Source organism: Rhineura floridana, chromosome 3 (assembly GCF_030035675.1).
Source record: "Rhineura floridana isolate rRhiFlo1 chromosome 3, rRhiFlo1.hap2, whole genome shotgun sequence".
Classification (NCBI taxonomy): domain Eukaryota; kingdom Metazoa; phylum Chordata; class Lepidosauria; order Squamata; family Rhineuridae; genus Rhineura; species Rhineura floridana.
This window is the reverse complement of record NC_084482.1, coordinates 173,811,503-173,827,391: the sequence shown is the minus strand read 5'-3', so window position 1 is coordinate 173,827,391 and position 15,889 is coordinate 173,811,503. Positions and strand designations below refer to the sequence as shown.

The 15,889-nt window shown below is 37.7% G+C and overlaps 1 protein-coding gene across 11 annotated transcripts in view; it reads right to left on the bottom strand.

Moving 5' to 3' along the window:
* FOXP1 (forkhead box P1) overlaps positions 1-15,889 on the bottom strand; it is an 869,046-nt gene that overhangs the window by 571,509 nt on the left and 281,648 nt on the right. The window contains exon 4 of one of the 11 annotated variants that reach the window (XM_061618616.1): positions 12,351-12,400. The exons of the other annotated variants lie outside the window; for them this stretch is intronic. The gene's annotated coding sequence lies outside the window, so the exon portion shown is untranslated. The remainder of the gene's footprint in view (positions 1-12,350; positions 12,401-15,889) is intronic. 11 annotated transcript variants of the gene reach the window in all.

The following is a 15,889-nucleotide window of genomic DNA, read 5'->3' as shown; positions in this document are numbered from 1 at the left end:
AGTCCCATTGGCACTCACATTTGGGAAGACACGAGCATAGTTTTGTAGATCTGTGGAAGGTCACCATTATACAGTTGAAGAATTCTTACTATACAACAGCGGGACTATTCAGTGGTGTAAAATTAAGCATTTGTCCATACACGTTAGAGCCACCATGTCCTATGAATTATTCATGAAAATTCAAATTTCATGGTTCTAAGTAATAGGTATACTTTAGTGTGAAGATATACCCAAAACTCCTAACAGCAATCATAGCAAGTTTTTCTCCATTAATTGGAACCAAGTTTCACAACATGAAACTTGCCCAGGTGACCTCTGTGGCTAGGAGTGCCTTTTACCAGCTTCAGCTGGTAAGACAGCTGCGGACGTTTCTGGACCGGGATAGCCTGACCACTGTTGTCCACGCACTGTAACCTCCAGGCTGGATTACTGTAATGCGCTCTATGTGGGGCTGCCCTTGAGGTTGGTCTGGAATCTGCAGCTGGTGCAAAAAGTGGCGAGACTGCTCACTGGGGCAGGGTATCGCCAACATGTCATCCCACTGCTGAAAGAGTTGCACTGGCTGCCCATTTGCTACCGGGCCAAGTTAAAGGTTCTAGTTTTGGTGTACAAAGCCCTATACAGCTGGGGACAAGGATATCTGAAAGACCGTCTTATCCCTTATATACCCAATCTTATCAGGAGGTCCATTCTGCACAACATAGGAAACAGACCTTTAGTGTGGCAGCAGCTACTCTGTGGAATTCCCTCCCCTTAAATATTAGGCAGGCGCCATCTCTGTTATCTTTTCAGCGCCTTTTGAAGACTTTCCTCTTTCAACAAGCCTTTTAAGTTGAGACCTATCCCAGTTTGCATCTGTGTTGGAATTGCTTTTAATATTTTTTTTCAAACAATATGTTTTTAACCCTTTTTTAAAGATGTTTTTAAAGCTTTTTAAAAAAAATGTTTTTAAAGTTGTTTTGTTTTAATGTATTTTAAGGTCTGTTTTTATGATGTTTTGATGTGTTTTTAGCACCTTTGTTTGCTGCTCTGTGCTCCTGCTGGGAAGAAGGGCAGGACATAAATCAAATAATAAATAAATAATAAACGTGCATTTTACAGTGCATAATTGCAAGGTAAACACTGGATCAGTCTCAATTTTGCACCTTCATTTTACAAAGAGTTGCAAAAATCAAGGACTGGGGGAGTAGGTATGTTGGTCATTGTCATCAGCTTTAGCCAACAAGTGCCCATCTATAGCCAACTTTTCACTGACTTGCCAAATGCTCCCTCCCTCTTCCATCCTGCAACCATGTGTGAGTTTAGGGCAGTAAAGGCACTTTCAAACCACCTCTCTCACACTTCATTTAATTAGTATTGTCCCCGGTATACATCTTCTAGTTTTATCTGTCACCATAGAATTGTGGTTTTAAGGAAAGAATAGCATTTTTAATGTAGGTTCAGTTTATGATAGGATTCCAAACATCTGATTGTCAGAAATACCTCCTTAATCAAATGTAACAGAATGTAACTAAATCAAACTAATTAATAAGTAAATAAATTTACATCAAAGCTGTCGATTGGCTAAAATCAGTAATTGTTCTCATATTTAAACCAAACTCAAAGAATTTCAGGATATTTTGTCGTTTTCAGTCTCAGGGCACAATCCATCAGGAAGTTCTCCTAACAAGACCCACTGAAATGAACGAGAGTAGTGCAAAAGCACAATAGCTTGCACAGCTCCTGTGTTCGAATGGAGAGTGTGCAGGAGAACTTCTTCATAGATTATGCCCTTAATCATTTTGGTTCAATTCCCTGATCCCCCTTGAGAGTGGCATAAGCACATTCAGAAATCAATCACTTGGGAAGCAGATGTAACCCTGTTACACTAATTAAACTTTGTTTTGCATCAGAGTCCTGCATTTACGGTGTGTGTACAGTATGTAAATTATACAAATTACAAGAAAAGTTGATTAGCGTAATTCAAATCTCAGTGCAGTTACTAAATTTAACAATGAATACAAATTATACTCAATCAGTTCATTGCTACAGGGTAACTGTACAAGCATCACAAGATTCAAAGAAGCATGAGCTAGAAACTAAAGAAGATGTATGATAAATGAATTAGTGATGATCTGTTCCCAAAGGATTTTGAAGATAGATTCAGTAAGGTGATTTTATCCTGATTTTTTGGAACACTTTACTTCTGCCAAATGCAATACAAATAGAAATCTTGAGCTTACACTGAACCATTCTATAGCAATTAAGTTACATAGGCATTCGGACCCTTAGAAATACAGGGTTGTACCAATGCTAGTTCTACTCAGAACAGACTCACTGGATTGTATTCAGCTAAGTCCTACTCAGAGCAGACCCACTGAAATTAACGAATCTAAGTTAGTCATGTCTATTAACTTCAATGGATCAACTCTGAATAGGACTAACATTTAATACCACTCATTAAAATTAACAAACATGACTAAATTAGGTCCATTAATTTCAGTGGGTCTACTCTGAGTAGAACTAGTATTGGCTACAACCCACATACTTTAGCCCTTTGCCAACCTCCTTTTGGCTGTGGTCTCAAAGTGACTGGGGTGGGGGTGACTGTGGTTGTAATTTGCAAGGGAACAAAACTGCCGTTCATTCCAATGGGAGCTTTTTTGCCATGCAAATTGCAGGTGCAAGGGGGACCATACCTAAAGCTGCCCTTCCCCAATTCTATCATTCCTATCCAAAGTAGGGGTCCTGCAGTGACTATTTCTGCAAGAAAAATCTGCATTCATCAAGCATAGTTTGGCCCCCAGAAATTACCAATGTGGACTATTAGATGTATTGCCTTTTGCATGTAAACACTGCTAATATACTGGGCAGGAAAGGGGCCAAGTAAAAGTATAAACACTTTCATTTTCTACCTGAGAAAAATGCTGGAGATTGCTTCCAGGTTGCCATTTGAGGTGACTTTCAATAATACCTAAGTAAATGAAACAGTACCTAAGTTATCTCTCGTGAATGAGAATAAACCAGCTTGAGTCAGGGCGGTTGAGTGAACCAACAAAAGGTTCTTTCATAAACACATTGGTCCATTCCACAAAAATGAGTTTAAGTCCCACTGAAGTAATGAAAGAAGTTAATTGTGTGGTCTTGGGCCTCTATAAAAGGAAACAATGGTCATGTTCACAAGTCATGCTAAACCAAGGCTGGGTAACCTGTGGCCATTCAATATTGTTGGACTATAGCTTCTACCTGTCCCACCAGCATGGTCAATGGTCAGGGAAAATGGGAGGTGTAGTCCAGCAGCATCTGAAGGGCTACAGGTTGCTCACCACTGCATTAAACCACAGCTTAGTGTTAACTTGAACTAGCTGAAAGAGCTCTAACGAGGCTCATGTGCTCCCACTTCTGCACAGCCAGGAGGAATTTAGAAGCTTTTGTGTCTGCTTTTACATGCTGGTGTTGTCTGTGGCCAACAATAACTATAGTTTCAAACAAACCAACTTGTGCTGCACTAAACTATGGTTTAACAAGGCATGCAAGTACAGCCAGAGTGGCTGGGAGGAAAAACCAAGAGAAAAACACTTAAGCATTTCTCGTATCAAAACTGCTACCTAAATTATAAAAAAAACAAAGTTAATTGTAGGAAATTCCAGAGGCCATATTAGTCGTTCCAGCAAAATATCTTGTGTAATAGACTAACAAATTTATTGTAGCATAAGCTTTGTGGTTTAGAGCTCAGTTCATCAAATCCAATGTCAAACAGCATCTTACTATATGGGCTCTGACCCATGAAAGCTTATGCTACATAAATTTGCTTAAGTTACAATCCAATTGTGCCAGCCCACAACAATCCAATGGGTGTCCTGCACTTGCAAAAATGTTACACAGCCCCTAGGATATTAATATTCTTGGTAACAGTTAAGTTTGTGCAGTATCACTTGCACATCAACTCTCAAATGTCTTGCAGTAATGTTATGTTGGAGCTCACTTTTAATCTTAAAGGCAGGCATGGGCAATCTGTGGCCCTCCAGATGATGTTGAACATTAAATCTTATCATCCCCAGGCAGCATGGCCAATGGTCAGGGATGATGGGAGTAACAGTCCAATAGCATCTGGAGGGGCACAGGTTGCCTGCCCCTGCTTTAAAGTGTTCTAAGGCTTTAGCAGTTTAGGTTAACGTAGTTGGTAGCAGAGAAAAAAACACTCCATCATTTGAATTTCTGTTGTAGGATCAACAAGAAGAACATAAGATAGCCACATGAAGTGCCAGACATACATAAAAAAATATTTTTCATTACAGATCTATCTCAAATTGTGGAGTCACTAATACTAATTAGGCATGTAGATACTGTTGAGAGCATGGTATAGGCTAACTGCCACAGCGAGTGCATTTTAAGATAGCCGATTGTCAGAGAGCTCAAAGTAGACACTGGAGATAAACAGTATTTCTGACAGGCCACAAGCAAGTTGGCCCCCAATTAGAAAGTGTTATAATGAAGAACAAGTTCAGATGCTTACTGTCCCAAATGCAACTTGCCTGTGGGAATGGGTAGGACTGCTGGAAGCTCAAAAGACTGAAGGACTTGTGTAGAAATGTCAGTTAATTGAACCAGTTCCTCCACATAGGGAGTGAGCATATTGGTACTACAATTTGTGTAATCACAGTGCCTCTTTTTTGAATTGCTGCAATAAAGGTGGCTATCTGTCCACCCTTCACATAAATACATACTTCCCATAAAGCCAGCCTAGTGCCTCCATGCAACTCCAGCCTCTATACGAAGCCTACTGGCTTGAGTTTTGCATGAGGAGAAATAATGTAGCATGAAGCAAGAAAAAATTACATGGGACAAATATTCCAGGAGGAAAAAAACCAGCATATCCAAAAATGACTGAATATAGGATCACAAACAGTGGTATTTCATTTATGTCATACGTCCCATTCCCTTTCTGATCCCGCCCTCCAATCATTAGTAACAGAACACCATGAACACTGAATGAAAACCTTCCATTTGTTTATTTTGTTACATTTTTATTCCACCTTTCAACCAAGGAGTTTATGGTAGCTTGTATTGAGTTATCTTCATTTTATCCTCTCAGCAAGACAGAGAGGTAAATTAGGTAGAAGAAATAGTCATTTGACCAGGGCCCACCCAGTTAGCTGTGATTTCAACTTGGGTTTTCTACAACAAAATCCAGTTCTCTTGTCATTGCACTTCATCAGCTTCCACACACCATAGAACATTTCAAGACATGATAGAAAAGACATTCACAGTCCAATGGATCTCAACAATGCATTATTATTTTCTTCTTCAGCACTTTCTCACTATTTAAATTTGAACATAAATTTGTATACAACAATAAAACAACCACCTAGATTGTCGCACTCCTGTGAACAACCATGTCACTCACACCAAGAGCCACTGCTTATAATGTTCAGATATTTCATTCCTATTTCACATCACTCAGTTAAGTCTCTCTGTATAAAAAAGCTTTTAACAACCACATCTGGTCTTTAATAAATCACTGCACTTTGTCTTCCTGCCAAAACTCCTCCTTTATCTAACTTACATCTTCATGAGGAGATAGGAAATCACACATTATGGTGGTGACAAACAATTGTAATTATGTCATTAGTAGCCATTTAGACGACAAAGGTTCTCAAAAAGGAAATATAATGAACAATAAGAAATATAGGATAATACATTGATCACAGTTCTAATCCGCTTTTTACTTCACAAGTGTAAAAAGCTGGCATAATTCATGGGCACAGCAGGCAGTAATAGTATACCACTTTATGAAATATGCAGCAATTTTATTCCCCTATCTGCTTAAAAATAAAAAAAGCTTTTAATAGCTTGATTTAGACATACAAGTTATTTATGATGCTTCGTTGATTATAATATTTACTTCTTGAACTTTCTATAGAAGCATTTCTTTCTGAGATACGAATACAAACTATATTATCAAAGACCTCTTAGTAAAGAACAGCTCTACTGCTAAAAGTAAGTGTAGAAGAAATGTCAGCATAGTCACAGAATTCAAGAATGCCCTCTATCGTGTAGTAAGAAAATAAGCAGGCCATGAGCAGCTGATGGTTCATGGTTTCCAAATTTTAAATCTGTTTCCTAGAGATGTGCCAAATCCAACAGAGCTCAAGGACCAGTTTACACAGAATATCCTACACACTAGCAGCTTGAATCCTTAATCACAAGGGAAACTCTATGCCAATCAGGATGTATACAAAGATGGATGGAAGCCATTTCCAGAATAGCTACTACACTTTTTATGAGCTCCCATGGTAATAGAAATTATTGTGACTGTATCAAACCCAATTCACACAAACCTGCCCCCTAGCAATCATAGATTCACACAAGCATGCCTCCTAGCTCTTGGTCAAAGAGCTCCTGCAGCTGATCAAGTATATAGGAACTGACCACATGAATTGATCCTTAATATCTTCCAAAGGTAGTTTATGTAAGCCTTCAAATATGTTTTTTGTTATATAATCATTCTGAAGTCATGGTTCAATACAAGATTTTTCCACAGAATGGTAAATGTTTAACAAATAAAATTTAAAATACTTCTATTGTTTTAAAAAATATTACCTGCCAAACCATTACACTTAGGAATGAAGTAGAATGTATCTAAAACTCGCAAGTATTATTGGTGAGAAGGTGTCAAGAAGAAGCATACAATACATAAGTCTCGACATTCTGGTTCAGTAAACAGTATGCATGTTTCTATGACAACTCTAACAAAGTTCCAAGTTCTGTTTATTTATGAAGGATGTAGACCAACAAAGTTCCAAGTTCTGTTTATTTACGATGTAAACCAACTTGTTTCAAAAATTTGAAATACTATGGCTAACCAAGTTTAACCAGAAAAGAATCAGGCACATCACTCTTTCCATTAAATTCTTAACAGTTACGTGTTTTGTTTAGGTAGGAATAAACTCACTGTGCTAAATTACTTAAATTAACTTCTCTGCCCACAGTATTTTTTCTAATGCATCACTTTAATATATCAGCTGTTTAAAAAAGTTCTTCAGATAAAATTTGTCTTGCTGGATCATATATGTCCCCAACAGTAAGTAGCCAACTAGATGCTCCTGAGAAAATAACAAGCAAGTCATACTGATGATGACTTGATGTCCATTCACTCTAAATTGGCCCCTGAGAACAGGTAATAATTATTATTTATTAAATGTATATTCCACCCTTCCTTCCAGAAGAAGCCCAGGGTGGTAAACAAACAACAAAACACTAAATACATCTATAAAACAACTTAAAATAAAACATATTTTTAAAAACTTTTTTAAAAACTTAACGATTCCTACACAGATTATCAATAAATATATAAACCAAATAGGTGATTTACATACTTGTTCTGGTTCAGGATAATTAGAGGTTACCATGTCAGCAACCAAAGCTGACAGATTCTAAGCCTGTTAAAACAAGCATTATTTTGCTTCCATTTAATTTTACTTTCATTTCATTATTCAAGTGAACTCCATCTTGTAGTTATTCAATAGCTTTTTACCTTAAGCCAGGGATGGGGAAAATGGATCTGGCTGGCTGGCCAAATCCTGACCTCCCCCAACCTCCACAGGGCATTTTAAGAGGTGGGTGGGGGCTACCCACCTATCAATCAGCATTTTCCTTTCCCCATGTGGTTTGAAATCAAATTGCATAGGCAATGACAACAGGATGTGCAGGTGCTGCCAGTCACCTGATTGGTGGAGCCTGCAAATCCGGCTTTCTGCTGGAATCAGCTCCAAGCAGAAGCTCCCAAGTGGAACCAATGGGCTTGCATTTGGTGCTAAATTTAAAAGGTGCTGAATACACGCCACCACTGACAAGGAACTATTGGGGAGTGCACTTTAAGGTTCCTAATTGTTCATTTGAAGATATGTCACCTGCTCAACACCTGATGTCATATATGTTGTCAGGTGTGGAACAGGTATGCATGGCTTGGGGAAAAAGTGATGTGGACCAAATAAGAACCCTTGCTGGGCCTGGAAGCCAAAGGTTCCCTACCACAGCATTAAGTCTTGGAATTTAACATTTGTTCCTGTGTATAGCTAAATCTGTTTGGCATCACTTTCAGAGCCACTTTGTTGCCATTTAGGAAAATTTCAGTATCTAGAACACAGTCAGAGGACACTAAGTGAATGAATGACAGCATAACAATGATGTTTCTATAGAATCTATTATACCTCTCCTAAAGGGCACAATGTACAGCCTGCTTGCTGGACTAAAAGTCTAATGATTACTAATATGCTGTCATACAGATTTCCAGTTCAGAACAGCTTTCCATTCTGAATTTTCCCCCCAAAGCATATCTGACAGTGTTATACAGATCCTCATTCACAGCTTCCTAGGCCTCCATTAAATCCACTATTCAATATTTAAACTACAAACTATACACAACTGGATTCTTTTTTTAACTAAAAACTACAATGAAAATTTACATGGTTCTATAACCTTCCAGAATCAAGAGACAGAAAGAACATTTTATGTTCCTGTCCTATAAAAGAAACCAAAGTCCTCCATCAGTTACTTAGTGCATTATAAAAAAACTTGTGCAATACAGAATTAAAGTTAAAGAATCAACATATAAAGTTTGATTTTCCATGCAGTGCCATCATGATTCCAAATTGGAATATCCTACTGTATAGAACAGATGAATCCAGCCATGTCCAGCTAGGAAACGGTACCATTTATCTGTTTTCCTTCATCAGCCATAGACTTAACTTTCCGCTGGCTTGCTAAAATCCTTCAAAGCATAATTTTACTTCTGAGGAGCAATAATTATTGATATTATGAAGAGAATAAGATTGAGCCTCCATACATTGAACTTTTGAGTAGTTTATACATCACTGTGCTTATTTGCCCTGCTGAAAAGACATTCCCTGTAGTTCTCCTTGCAAAAGTGATAATGGCAACTTTTATACTCAGCTGAGACCCAACATAGGCTCAATAGCTGAGGAACTAGGGTTGATGTAATCTATAAGGAATCTATCTCCTACTCCAAGCTTCCTGTCCAGCCTAGTTTCATTTTAGGCACTCGTATTTAATGCTGGGCAACCAGAACAGATTATAGAGTTCCAAGAGGATATGCCCTGAGAGCATTTTAAGTATTTTTCCAGCATGTTGTCTCCAAAATATTCATTTTGCCAAAAAATGGTATACTAAACAGAGGCCTGGTCAAAAGAGGCAAGAAAAGCAGCAAGTACAGTTATCCTCCATTAATACAGACCATGGGAATGCCCCCACCCTCTATTCAACAGTCCTGGTACCTCCAAAATATGTGCATACCTACTCACTAACTTCCCAAAGAGTGAATGCACCTTGCAGGAAGCACAGCACATCCTACTGGTAATTTCATTAGCACCCATTAAGGTTCGTGAACTGTGCACCCCACACATTAATCACCCATGGCAGGAAAAAGAAAATCCTAACAGCACTATCAATACCCTTCGCCTCCTTTGTTTAAGGAAAAAACCTCCCTCTCGTACCTGAGTCTTTAATGGGAATCTCCCGCTAGAACTGGTAATTCAATCATTCCAGTTTTGGATTTAGCCTTCTGCATGCACATCTATTTTCCCTGTCCTCTCACTTTCTGTTGATTTCCCTCCCTCCTCAATTTTTGTACTCAGTTTTGCAAGGATTCCAGGAGAACTCATAACTTGGCAGATATTGAGTTGCCCTTTCATAGATTTAACTGAAGCTCAAGGGGATAGCAAGTTGTGCCTTGTTACCTAAAAATCTAGGGTGTCCAACCCTTTGAGAAGTTATAAGCAACAACCAAGCAACTCTAGTGCAAAGAATAACTTCCAGATTCACAGCAGACCCCCAGTAAAAGAGCCCTCTTCTACCTACTTCACCTTGGGATAGGTATGCTCTGAATTCTTCCCCACAGCTAATTTTGCTTCCTTTCTTGCCTCTTTTACTCTCCAAGTTATCTATATTGCTTCAGTCAACGTGTTAATTAATTTTTTGACTTCCTTCTCTAACCCAATTCAGCGTTCTACATGTCTATAAATAAATATTGCTTAACATTTTATTGGATTTTTATTGTACTTACATGTGGTATTATGATTTTAAGTTGTGTGAAACACTTAGAGATTTTGTTATATTAAGTGATATGTTATAAAAATAAATAAAAATAAATAAATCTATTGTATTCCCATCTCATTTTTTTCTTTCTGTGCCTCCATAAGCCACTTTCTTCATCCCACTCAGCCCTGCCCACCTCCTATTTCCTCCATAGATTTAACCAAATAGTTGTTGCTCTAGTCTGAATGCTATGTACAGTGCCTTAGACAGAACACATTGATGAAAATTCTAAGAAAGCTAATGAAGTTCTCTTTCATTTAGAAATTTGTGCTCAGGAAGTCTCACCTTATGTTTGAGCCTACTTGAGAACTGATAACTTACTTTATGCCTAGACTAGCATATTCCATGCTTCCTTCATAGCATACTACTACATCTGTTGTAGCAGTCCATTCAGGACAACTTTATCCTCTAAGTTCCCTGGCATTTGCAATATTAGGCTGCAACCAGATATAACATTTACTTGGAAACAAGTATCATTGGAATACTGAAACCTACTTCTGTGTAAGCATGCATAGGATTGTGCAGTTAGTATATTAGACTACTATTGTGCATCAAGTGCAGCCTTGCACCAGTGTAAAAGATTAATAGCAGTTGAAATGCCTTTGGCATAGTACATACATCAGTTATGCACAGCCATACCTTTTCCATACCCTAGTCATTGCCTATTATTCATCTGTGCAACCATTTTTGTGATGCAAGCACTTGAAGGTTGTTGGACTATTTTTTTCCAGCCAAATGTTCCATTGCCATATGCAAGGTCAAAGGTAATAGCACTTACATTACCGCTGGCACAGTGGTCACTTCTTGGCACAGCGCTTCATAGGGGCCTTAACTTACATACTAGCATTAGTAAAATTTATGTATACTTTTTATAGCCTATTTTAAGGATGCCAGTCATGATGTCAGTATTCACATTTCTGACCCCTGACAAGGATGAATTAGACAGATGCCACCAAATCTTGTCATAGGCCACCAATGTGTCCAGATAAGACTAATAATGAAATACCATCAAGGGCTTTCTAGTTCCCTCAAGTCAATTTTGTCCCACAAGTTCACTTTTTAAAAATTTACAATGTCACATATGCATTAATGGATTCAGAAAAATAGCTGATCTATAAAGTTGTGCTTGGTGTTATTCTTAAGATTACAGTGTATGAAAAAGATGCTCAGACTTAGTGAAGAAAGAATTGACCAGGTTTCTAAAAATATTGTAGAAAGCCATTAAGCATAAAATAGAAACATAATTGTTGACTTTTAAATATGCTGGCAAAAAAAATCATAGTAAATAACAATAATTTACTTGGAACATTGCTTCATACAGTGTTTCACAGAAATCTAGCATACAATTTTAAAGAAAGTGCTGGCAAATTAATTGTATACTTTCACCTTTTATGTTCAAGTCACATATGAAAAGAATAACATTTTACCACACATCGAGTACAGTACCATAGACTGAATATGGGTTTCAATACTACCAATAGTATCAATTGAGATTAAAAGAAAGTGCTGATAGAAGGATAAAAAGAGGCATATAATGCTTACATGTTTTACTTTGTGGCTAACATGGCACTTTGCCTCCAATAGCAGGGTCTATCTCAGAGAAACATGAAGTCAGTATTCTATTGTGAATGTAGACAGACAACCAACAATGCACTATTACTTCGCATTCTGATGTTGGCATGGAGCTCTTGCATGCATGTATAAATCTTATTTATCTAGAGTTTGTTGGTTTGTTTTAAGTTAGGGGACAATGTGCATATCCAAGGATTATGTAGCTGATTACATAAAATCCAAACCATACCAAAACACTTTCCCCAAACATAGTGACATGTCTCTTAAAGGTCAGCATCCTAAAATATCACCCTTTGACAGCAGCTATCCGTCAGCGCTACAGAGCTCTTTTAAAATTCAAGAGCCATGCTACATGTATGTTCTAGAATCAGTTACTGCACTGGATACCTGAATATACATTGTCTGAAGGGCTCAACACACAATGGAGTATGAAAAGAGGATGTTTTGAAAAGCTGAGAAAGTCTAGCCTACTAAAAACATCCTAAGAGTGGATCCAATGAAAATTGAACCGTTCCAGATAGCCTAATTCAACTGGATCCCTCTCAATGACAAGGAAAGCAAACATTTACCTGAATCCTCCCTGAGGTGTGCCGTATAAAGAACAAGCCAGCAAGTTCACCCATGTTCTGATCACAACTGTATCCAATTCCATTTAAAAGCAACATTTAACAAAAAAAACAAACCTGACTGTCCTCACTTTTCTGTCACTGTGCCATGTTTCAGGAAGGGTTAGCTGAAAGAAAGAAAGAAAGAAAGAAAGAAAGAAAGAAAGAAAGAAAGAAAGAAAGAAAGAAAGAAAGAAAGAAAGAAAAAGCTGCATCAATTCAAATCCAAATCTGTCCTTCAAAATGTTTCCTTTAACATGCATATTGAATTGATTAAATTTCATGTCTATTCTTTAGAGTGTAAGGATTTTCTTCCAGTCTTTTCCTCCTCCCGTTTTAAACAAAGCTACTTCCAATGTTCTGAGGGCTGGAAATTAATAACCCTTCTAACTTGGATCTCTCCTGGTAGCCACCACCCCAGACAAATCGCTATTTGTAGTTTCACCAAATACAACTCATGCGTCTAATACAGCATTTACGAGACTGAAATAAATTCATTCCTTGCTACCCTATCATCTTGTATGTTACTGTGAAATGTGAACACATATGGGCAAAACCAAAAGAGCCAGATCCATTATGTAATTATCTTTTCTTTTTTTTACCTCCTAAAAATTAGATTATGTCATTTTTTAAGATTTGGGAAAACTTTTATAGGGGCTACATCCCACAAAGAAAAGGGCTAAATAAGCACATAATATTATTTTTCCCACCCCATTTTTAAGAACCTGTGCATGGGTCAATCACAGAAGAGGACCCCAAAATCTCCCTTCCTGGAAGAATCTGTGACATAACACCACATTACTAATGTCATATTAAACAGCTACCAAAAAAACACAAAAGACTACACTTGAACATTTTCCATTATCTTTGGGGTACTTCACTAACTGTTTAATGTGCAAGGCTAAAAGATCACAGTCATCTAAATGTTCCTACAAAAATTATCTGCCTCACCACAATTCAAATGCTTTGTTATATGCTTTCTATAGCAGCCTGTGTACATCCCATTCTTCATTTTATCCAGCGATTTAAAGGCCTCCTTTGAGGACATCAGCTTGATCACTGTCCTTTTCTTCCTGACAGGAAAGGGAGCAGTCAAACAGTGATCCTGTTTTCTGCTACTGATTTGCTTCCCTACAATTGCATTAGACGTTGTTAGACCGGCTCCCAGCAGAGTATAGTTAAGAGTCTGACAGTGTCCCCACTGGAAAAACATTTTTCTTATAAAGGATTTTGTAAATTGCCTATGATAATGACTACATAAAGAGAAATTTTTATTTTTTTCATCCCTGAAGGAATTATAAATTCATATCTCCGTATCACAACAACAAACAGTAACAAAAAGAGATAGAAAATAAAAACTTAAAATATAGGTTTGTAGCTTAGCTCCTTGGTTTCCCATCTCCTTATTAAAGAATTAAGCTTTTTTTTTTAGCAATGGCTTATTTGTCACATGGCATCTAACATAATATTCCTGTCAATCAATTTATAATACAGGATTAAAGTCATAGGGGAAAGATTCTCTAAACTATTCTTGATATTTTTATCCAGGCACAAACATTCAAAATATAAAGAGGAATAGCACTATTTTCAAATGTGTCCTACAAAATAATCCTAATATTTACTCTGAGCCAAGTTTGAATTAAATCAACAATATATGCTGATTTTCAAATAAATAAGTGAACAGTTATTTATAAGCAGAACTCCCAGGGCTAAAAGACTTTGCTCACACAAAATACTAATCCTAGCATTACCTACCATTTAGTTCACTTTACTCGTCACATCTTGAAATGTTAACATAACACTGTGTTTACAGCAGGGGACAATAATTGTCCTGAGCAGCTGACCCACAAGAGGCAGTGATGGCCACCAACTTGGATGGCTTTAAAAGAGGAGTAGACAAATTCATGGATGATAAGGCTATCAGTGGTGACTAGCCATGATAGCTGTGCTCTGCCTGCATAGTTGGTGGCAGCATGCTTCTGAAGACCAGTTGCCGGAAGCCTCAGGAGGGGAGAGTGTTCTTTCACTCAGGCCCTGCTTGCGGGCTTCCTATAGGCATCTGGTTGGCCACTGCAAGAACAGGATGCTTGACAAGATGGGCCACTGGCCTAATCCAGCAGGCTCTTATGTTCTTATAACTCCAAGAGTAAGTACTCTATGAACAAGGGCAAGGAGTCAACTATGGTTTTTATCATATGTAAACTACTTAAAGTTCTCAAACTATTATCACCCAGGTGCCTCTGAGGTAAAATAATGTTCAAATGCAAAAATTATTGTCGTCTTATTGATATTTGCTTATTGCCTTATTATTGATATTTGTAAACCACTTTGGGGGTTTTTTGTGGCTGAAGAGTGGAAAGAGGGAGAAACAGCAATGCTTTGAGATGGCTCTATATTGAAAATTGATTGTGGATTGTATCCAGGAGCTACACAAGTGGATGGTAGCTTGTGCAACTGTTCTCTCTTTCTTCTCCCTGATGCCCTCTATGCCCCCTGAAAACCCTCTCCAGAAAGTCAGGAGGGTCATAACAGTGGGAGCAAAATCATGTGGAGCTGCAACAGGAGAGAGGAAATGATCCAAAATCAGGCAGAGGATCTGGGAGCTCAGGGGGGTGGAGGGAGGTAGATGGTAAAGGCAAGACTGGTTGTGCGAACTACCTTCTTTTCATTCAACCAGGGGATATAATCCTGTTTGTACTATGCATACCTTTTTTTCTGTTTGCCTGTTGTTTGTACACCACCACATTTTCTCAGGTTGCACATATGTCACTTGAAAAGTTTCCAAATTAAAACACAAACTAATTGTGCTCTTTGATGCAGGTAAACTGATGTAAAGAGAAAAATAAGGAACAAGTGCTGGCAGCTAGAGGTCTCTGGAACATTTGTATGTCAAGGCAGTAGTAAACCTTAATTCAGTATTCATTAAAAAAAAATTCTCATGTTCTTATGTACCTCCTGAAAGTAAACTGTGTACCATTAATGATTTACAAACCAGAGTTTAAGAATCACTGATGCATAGCAATACCTTTCCTGGTAACAAGTTTGAAAGCGGATTCAAACATGTAGGCAGTCATATGGTACACTCTTTTGATATGATTCTACCACCTCGGCATGAACATGGGGAAAACTGTTGAAAGTGCAAACCCTGCTCGTAATTTCTTTCCACATGGTAAAAGGAAAGGTTGCTAACCTAATCTTCTCCCTGATGTGTAGTTTACACATGTAAGGACATTTTAATGTGAGACTACTTTCAAACAGGCAATCATGCTTCATGATATGTATCATTTATTTATTTATTTATTTATTTAATTACATTTCTAGACCGCCCTATAGCAGAAAGCTCTCAGGGCGGTGTACAACAAATAAAATCACAATTAAAATATGAGCGAGTGTGGAAAAATATATATATATATAGTACAATTATAAAACATTAATAAAATTGCCATTGAGATTTAAATTAAGATCATATTAAGTTTAGAATGTTAAATTAAAATATTTAAAAATTTACAAAATTTAAAAAGCCTGGGCGAAAAGGTAAGTTTTTACCTGGCGCCGAAAAGATAACAGAGAAGGCGCCAGGCGTATCTCGTCTGGGAGGGCATTCCATAGTTCGGGGG